This window comes from Egretta garzetta, unplaced genomic scaffold (genome assembly GCF_000687185.1).
Source record: "Egretta garzetta isolate BGI_Z169 unplaced genomic scaffold, ASM68718v1 scaffold39, whole genome shotgun sequence".
Classification (NCBI taxonomy): Eukaryota; Metazoa; Chordata; class Aves; order Pelecaniformes; family Ardeidae; genus Egretta; species Egretta garzetta.
In genome coordinates this window covers 4321162-4329701 of record NW_009260945.1, presented here as the reverse complement: position 1 = coordinate 4329701, position 8540 = coordinate 4321162, and positions in this window count along the sequence as shown.

Sequence of the window (8540 nt, the reverse complement as noted above, 5' to 3'; positions counted from 1 at the left end):
AGAAGGATGTTGTTAGGAGATGTGGGATACAGCGATCTCCAGCCCAACGCCCTGCTGTAAGGCCGTATGGTAAAGTCCTCATCAGGACAAGAAGTTATTTTCCCCAGTCTCTACATGTTCAGTTAAGAGATTTCCAAGGTCTGGGCTGTAGAATAATCTTACCTCCCCAAACCCTAGGCTTTTCGGTTGATAGTTTTGCCCCCATTCTTCATACCTTTGACCCAAGAACTGTCCTAGACTCCCAGAGAAGCAACACCCTCCCTATCCTCACCAACACCTCCTGCTCCAAGCCACCACGGGAGGTTCAGCCACTCTCCAGCATGGGGAAGGCCATGTGTGTGTGCCCACAACATCTCAAGGGATGTAATCAGTTGTGTCCTATGGGCCTAAGTCAGGACTTGGGGGGGCGGAATAAGTGCTCTGCACCCCTCCATTAAGCCTGTGCCTGCGCAGCCACACACAGCGCTGCCTTTCTGGGAACATTCCAGCATGCATGCTACCCTTAGATGCTACATTTTACCATGGCTGGACCCTTCCTATAGCCAGACACTAGCGGTGGTGATAGTATTATACATTTTCTTAGAAGATGCATTAGTTGAAGCACTGAAGGTGGTGTTTGCTCACCAGCACGGAGATAACAGCCATGCACAGGGACCTTCCTTGTGTATCAGAAATGCTTTGGGTGCTGGCGGTGGTCCTGGCACACTGCAGGGGAAAGATGCTCTGTGGCTGGCATAGCGCAATGGGTTATTAATGAGGGCATCAGCCAAAATGATACTATAAAGCCTTTTTATTTAGAAATGCAAACATTTATTATAAATGGGCTCCCAAACCAGCAGGTCACCTGCCATATTGTCTAAACCAGTGGTATAAACTATAAAACTGTCTGGATTACAGCGTAAGAGTAAACTTAATATCATGCAATCAGCCAATAACACAAGCTGGATATCTGCAATTCATTTTGATCTGCTTCAGACTGAGATCCTGTACCTTTACTGCTCCAGATTATTTTCTAATTCTTTCCTGCTCATCTGCCTCGTTTCTCAAAGCCTCATCCAGGACTCCCTGAAGGCAAGGAGTTTTTCTCCTTACATGGAATCTGAAGTAGACAGTGTCTTGGGCTTTATTGTAAAAGGACCAGAAAAGCAAGAATTATAAAGAGCATTTCAGCAACACAAGACCCAAGTAGCTATTTGGTGATTCAAAACGTCAGATTTGCAGCATTAAAAAAAACCCAAAACCCAAACCAAAACCAAAACCAAACCCTGTCCCTACTGTCATTGCAGTAACGTGGAGTGCAGAGATGTTACAGATGCACTTAAGATTCTTTATATGTGCTGCCATCAGGTGTTTGGTTCTCTATGGCAGAAACAAGCTCCAAGGTTTTTTTCCTGGTGAATAGGGAAGGCTGAGGAGACAACACTCATCCTATAACCAGATCTGAGAGCTCTGATCATGATTTTACACTTCCAGTAATCCCACTGCTGCCACAGCCCCACGAAAGGCTGCCCCAGGAACATGGCATTTTTATCTGCTAGCCCATGAAAGCCTTTTAGGGTGGAAAGCCCCCATGAATATTAGACAGAACCTAAACACCCCGATGAGTTTAGCTTCTTTGCTGCAGCCCAGGGAAAGCCTACAGGAGGGAAACCTCACCGTGGTTAGCTCTGCTGTACTCTGAAAGCAGGAGGACCTGAAAATGCTGCTGAAGAACTGCTATTTCCTAGGAGAACTGCTATTTCCTAGGTGAAGAACTGCTATTTCCTAGGTGTTGACAGAAGTAACTCTCTTTCCCCGTTTTCTTTTTTCCTAAATACTGTGGGAGCAATCCTTGAACTTTTACTCAAACGGTGAAATTCCCACCGGAGGGCTGTGGGGCTTGAAAGGTTCGACCCCCCCTGTTTTTACAAGAGAACAAATGGCAGTAGTTAAAAAAAAAAGCAGGAAAAAAAAGAGTCAAAAGGAAAAGAGAAACCTTTTCAGCCTATGCTTCCTTTAAAGACAGTTATATGGGATTTGCTTTTCTTCTTATCTTCCCCTCCCTGCTTTTCAGAGCTGGGGTTAAGTTCAGAGGGAGGAATTTGGGACTTCAGGGTGTAGGTGACCACTGCCCACCCAGACCCCGGGTCTCTCTGAGCCGTCGCGTCTGCCCGGCTGGTTTGTGTTACTGGTGACCACCGCGGTGAGGAACGGGGCTGACAAAGTCGTTATTCTGTTACGTGACTGCCGTGAACTTTACAAAGCAAGGGGCGTACCCCAAAATACCAATGCAGGAGCACAAGATGAGCCGACTGCAAGGTCAGCAGTTTCGGGCTCTCGCCGGGAGTCGGCCGGGAGAAGGAACGTGTTATCAATAAATTCCTATATCCAGAGGAGCCGTATGCAAAACCTCAGCACACTTTCTGCTGGCCACAGTGGAACATTCATTCTTAAAAGGAACTTAAGGAGGCAAAGCTTCATTTCCTGAGATTTAAGGAACTTTATTAAATTTTTTTTCCCCCCTTTACTGCATTAAGAGTTGGCAGAGGCTTTTGAGCAGGAGAAGCAGCCATAGTGTGAAAGGGCTTTTTAGAGGAGAATCCAAACAATCATGAACCTAATAAAGGCAAACCCAAGGGGAGGAAATTTTCAAGCCATTACAGGCTCACCGTTATCTAAGATGTACAAATAAAATAACTTTCTCTTTACTGACTGCACAGTAATAGAGTTCCTTATCTCAGAAACACCATAGGCCATGCAAGGAATTGGCCAATGGCCCCTAAGAAGTGGTTTGGAACAGCTTCTGGTCACTAAGTCACTGTCCAAAACTCTGAATGCCAAATAGTGTTGAAATTAATGTGTGGTCAATAGAAATGTCATTTGGATAAATAGAAACATTCAGCAAGAAAAGAAAAATGGCACCCTTGAAGAACTGGGTTTTAATGGTGCCGTGACCTTCCATTCATGCCAGCAAGGAAAGGTGGGGGGTTTATTTCCAATTTTTTTTTTTTTTTTTTTTTTTTGTAGCTTGAATGTGTGAGAAGAGGACAGAGGTTCTTTGAGGTCAAGCCCGTAGCAGGATGCACGAACCATATAATTGACTTTCTCGGCCAGATTGTGCAACCATGTGGGTAGCTGGGAGAAGACGAAGGGTAGGAAGAAACCATGACTCAGCCATAGCGGGGCATGTTCCTAAAGGCCATAGCGGGGCATGTTCTTAATGGCCACGTGTACATCAGTCATCAGGAACACCACCTACCCCAACACAGGCCATGGTGGGACGATACCATGTATGTGCATACAAAGTACAGCTCCTACTGTAAGAGATGGATTTGTTAGAATGTCAACATGTAACTAGGATTCATCCTGCAAATCCCTTTCCCACCAGGTTGTTGTCAATGTGGAAGAATCTCTTCTTCTGAGAGTTATTTAGGCAATGCTCCCGGTTCTTACATTACCAGGCTGCTGACGCTGGGTGCAAGCTGCAGAGGATGGGAAACTCGTGCTTTGTTTTATGTCCTGCCCCAGGCACTGGGTCATAGAATGTTTCACCCCATCATCTGTTTCTAAGGATGTCTTCCTGCTCGATTAATATTAATAAATAAAAAACATACCCCGCTCATTGCAAGACAATTTGAAAGGCTTAAACTTAAACTTGCTTTTTCCCAGATTGATATTCCCTTAACTGTAAGGAAAGTTTGCTTTAGATATCATTGCTTATTCCTGGGAGGAATGGGATGTGTCAGGACCAGGGTGTTTTAGGCATAGGGAAACAGTACCCTCCACCCACAGCAACCTCCTCCTTCCCACAGCTTTATTCTCACCCAATTTTGGGGTTTCCTCACTCAGATTTCAACCACAGCTCAAGCACCACCCACCTGCAAAAAGGGAAATTTTCTGCCTGTTGCTTGTGCTGTCAACAGGTAGTCCTGGGAGGAATGGGATGTGTCAGGACCAGGGTGTTTTAGGCATAGGGAAACAGTACCCTCCACCCACAGCAACCTCCTCCTTCCCACAGCTTTATTCTCACCCAATTTTGGGTTTTCCTCACTCAGATTTCAACCACAGCTCAAGCACCACCCACCTGCAAAAAGGGAAATTTTCTGCCTGTTGCTTGTGCTGTCAACAGGTAGTTTGGCATCAGAAAAAAAAAAAAAAAGAGATTGTTTTGAAAGTTTGTGGCTACACTTGCTTGCCTAAGCTTACCTATGTCTCACTGCGATTAATAGCACTGCGGGTCCCCTCTGGCTATATCTGCACCTCGGAATCACACCCTGTGCGCTTTTCGGGAGGAAGGGAGCCAGCATATGTGTATCATTAGTCGTTTCCCCCCTTATGAAAGTAATAAGGTTTCTTAGCATTGTGAAATGCTTTTCTCTAAGGCTGGTACATAAAGCTTTGATTATCCCTCAGTGCATTTCACTCCATCAAATATGAAACCCATAGATTTCCTAGGCTTTAACTTGCAGGTGATTCAGAACACTTAACCAAACATTTTCTGTAATGAAAAAAATGCAGGCTAATAGTTAGGGGAGGGGGCTGCAATCAGGTCCTTCGGATTTTGTTTCCATTCCTGCCACTGACTTGCTGTAGCTTTGGGTGAGTTATTAGGGTTTTTTCTCATGTCATCTTGCTGAATCATAAAATGGACCTTACGAATGTCAAGAGAATTTATGTGTGTTGAGTTTTCCCAGCAAACAGCACTATAAAATGCAGTTTGCTCGTTGCTTTATTGTACCTTGCGCAGCAAACGTTGCTGTTTATGGCTGTCCCGTTCTCTTTCTCTGTGCCTGCTGCTATAAATGTTACACATCTCCAAAGGGATAAAATAGATCCTAGCGAGTCCTGAATATGCAACTGCCTGAAGGAGGTCATGCTGGGATCCTCGGCAGTGCAAAAGCTGCTCTAGCAGCCTGAAAACACCATTGCCATCAGCAGGATGACCAGTTGCAATGAGAGTCCCGGGAAAAATACTGTAGACTTCAGGCTTTTGCCTTTTTTTTCCAGGGCAGCAGCTCTCCCCTTACCTGGCCTCAAGGCTGGGGGAAGGCAAAAAGTGGTTTTTTTCTGACTCCCACCTTCAGCAGAATGATAACCCGGGAGCCCCTTGGACTGCACCAGTCTGGAACGGCTTTGGCGGCGATTCATTGCTTGTGCATTCAGAAATAGCAAGTGAACTGTTAATTCGCCCGTCGAAATGAATATCCAACTGGTCACAAGCCCGAAGGCCACAGGAGAACCGCTATAACGTGTAGAAATCTTTTCCTCAAATTGCAGCTTTTGGTAAAGGGTGTCCTAGGACAGCAGCAGAAAGAAATACTGCATTTCAGACCTGTGAAGCTCTGGGATGGCTCTTTGACAGTGTCTTCCATCCTATAATCTCTCTGCTTTTTGCCACTGAAAAGAATCTTTCAATCTAGGAAATACTGATTTTTTCATTTTAAATTTAAAAAAAAAAAAGCCTGTTGGGATTTTAAGTTTTTATTATTATTCTTAGAAAGCCACTGTAAAAAGGAAAGAGTTCTTGTTTGGGGGTGAAGCAAAGTGCTGGAAATCCATTCAGGCTGAAAGTTGGGAGAGATCTCAGCGATGCGAGCGACGTTGGTCATTTTCCCCTTCAGATTAAGAAAAAAAAATACATTTTGCTGTGTTTATCCTAGAGGAATGCAGGGAAAAAAGACAGGGAGAGAGAGACAGAAGAAGCAAAAGCAATGTTTGCGTGATTTATGGGAACCTTGCAACTTCAAAACAGCACCGTGTGGTGACCTGTTGTCATGAAAAGAAAGAAACAACAAATAAATCAGCTAACGACTCATGAGCTTTATCACGACTCATGGGGTTTATCATGACTCGTGAGGCTTATCACGACTCAGGAGGTTTATCACAGCACTACTGTGCGGCAGCTCTTTGTAACTGAACTGCAGTGAGAAATCCCTCCTTGCGCGCGCACGGTTCCCAGCACGATGGAATGCCGTGAAAAGCAATATTGGGATACAGTCCCAGTGGACTTTTACTACCTCTGTAATTTGGGTTAGAAAAATCTGTTGAAGCCGATAGAGCTGCCTTGTATTTCGGTCTGTCCCATGACACAGTTACTTAAAATTACTGCATATGATTCACTGACTTCGCTATCCCATGGGCTTATATGGTGCCAAAGGAGGTTTATCTGGCTGGCCTCCTAGTAATAGGCACAAGTTTTTTTTTTAATTTTTATTTTCTTTATGCTACTGTTTAGGAAGAGGAGTGGATTTCTACCAATCTGCATGCAGGCAACTGAGAACTGAGCATTTCAAGAGATCTCCCAGCGCTGAGCAATCGGGGGTGCTATGCCCCATCAGCAGACAGGAATGTGGATGGTGTCTGACTGCAGCTTGGGGTGCCTTACCTACCACTTCCAGGTTTTGATGGTGTGAGCTTGGATCCTTGGATACCCCCCCCCGAAATAGTCCTTCATCCTTTGAGCTGACAGAGCAGCTGACGGCAACAGAGCAGGGACCCCAGGGCAGTCATTGCCGCTGCCAGAAGTTCCTACAAAGGACTGTGAAAATCATTCCTTCTTCTCCTTCTTTTCCTTCTTTCCCTTTCCCTTTCTCTTTCACTTTTCCTTTCCTTTTCCCTTTTCCTTTCCTTTTCCCTTTTCCTATCCCTTCCCTTCTCCCTTTCCTTTCCTTTCCTTTCCTTTCCTTTCCTTTCCTTTCCTTTCCTTTCCTTTCCTTTCCTTTCCTTTCCTTTCCTTTCCTTTCCTTTCCTTTCCTTTCCTTTCCTTTCCTTTCCTTTCCTTTCCTTTCCTTTCCTTTCCTTTCCTTTCCTTTCCTTTCCTTTCCTTTCCTTTCCTTTCCTTTCCTTTCCTTTCCTTCCCTTCCCTTCCCTTCCCTTCCCTTCCCTTCCCTTCCCTTTCCCCTTCCCTTTCCCTTCCCTTTCCCCTTCCCTTTCCCCTTCCCTTTCCCCTTCCCTTTCCCCTTTCCCCTTCCCTTCCCTCTTTCCTCATGGATCATTACAGCTCCAATCTCTAACATATTTTCACATATAACTAACGGAGCTGAATTCTTGGTCCTCCCACTACTCCCAAATTTGGCTCCCACCAACTGCTAAGCGGCGCTGGGCACATCTGACCGAAGCGATACATGAGCGCTCCTTTGACGGCTGAGATAAATACGCTTCCAGCCTTGCTTTTGTTTTCGGCTCTCGTTCCTTAAAAGGAGGTTATTGGCAGCAAAGTCTGTGGGAGCTGCACATTTCCAGCAGCCATGGGATTTCCACGGAGGAAGAATTTTGCATTCACAATTGAGAGTGTTTGCATCAGGAATGTTTTTTCCCTCAATGATTGCACTCCATCAGAATACAAGAGAGCCCTGGGGGACCTCAGTGTCCAGTCAAAACAGCTCAAATTTCACATTGCAGAGGGTGGACACGCAAAACAGCTTTTACAGCAAACTGGAAAAGTTGCTTGTAGCTGGTAGAAGAGTCATTTCCCTGCTTGGTAGGAGGAGGTGGAAAGATTCTTCCATGCTTTGGGGTCAAGAGAGACAGAAACCCCAGAGCTGACCCAGGGAAACAGCACCAATGAGAGAAATTTAAGTGGTTTCTCTTTACGCATGAGCCTTCATGGGAAATTTGCACCAACGTCTGCGTGGAGAAGGTTGGCTGGTCTCGCATGGGAGCCGTGGGGGGCTCTCTGACCTTGACACTGTTCCATGTTTCTTGTGTCTGTTGGGACTTCTGTGCCTGTCTGAATCGCTTTGCGTTAATTTGCTTAATAGACGATTGATTTAAGAAGCTGGAGCTTGGGGTTTCGGGGTGGTTTGTGCACCACCATGGCAAGATCCCCTTACAACCCTCTCTTTGCGATGGCCCTATCTTATTCTGTAATTCCTGCGTTAGAAAGTGAAACCCTTACTTGTGCCCTCTTCCAGGCTTGCTCGTGGCATTTGTGAAGCTATAAATAGGTACATTTAGGAGAGAGAAATAGAGACACACCTTTAAAGTCCATTGACATGTTCTGGACCGTGAGAGCTTTCAAAGAAGGACAGAATGGAAAAATAAGAGATATTTTGCTTTAAAAAAAAATAGAAACCATCCTTCCTAAATAGGGTCAGTTGGCATCTGTACCTCCTTCTTCGCTACAAAAGCCCATCCCAGCCTTCGTTTTCAGACCCATTTCATATTAAAAATAGCACATGGAAAATTTTTCTCCCAGAGTTTCTTGCCAGCTGACTGCTCGGCTGACGGGGCTGTTGCTTTCAAGTGACTTATTTAGAGCAAGGCTCAACTGGAGAGCGCTAAGTGATGGCGTCATCGGGTTCTTTGTCACGTCCAGGTAAAACAGCACAATAACCAAAGGGGGAAGAGCTGTGACAAGCTCAGCCCGAGTCCAGCGGGTGAGCAGACCCCCTGGGTTCAGTGGTGTATGTGCCAAGAAATGAGCCAAACAGGTAAAGTTGCGAGTGATGTTTAATTATATACCAGGCCAGGCTGAGATGAAAAGCATAGAGTCAACATGTTCATGCCTGGTGGTGCCTGGAAGCTGAACTCGGCTTCGGATCAGAGTCTTGCAAAGACTC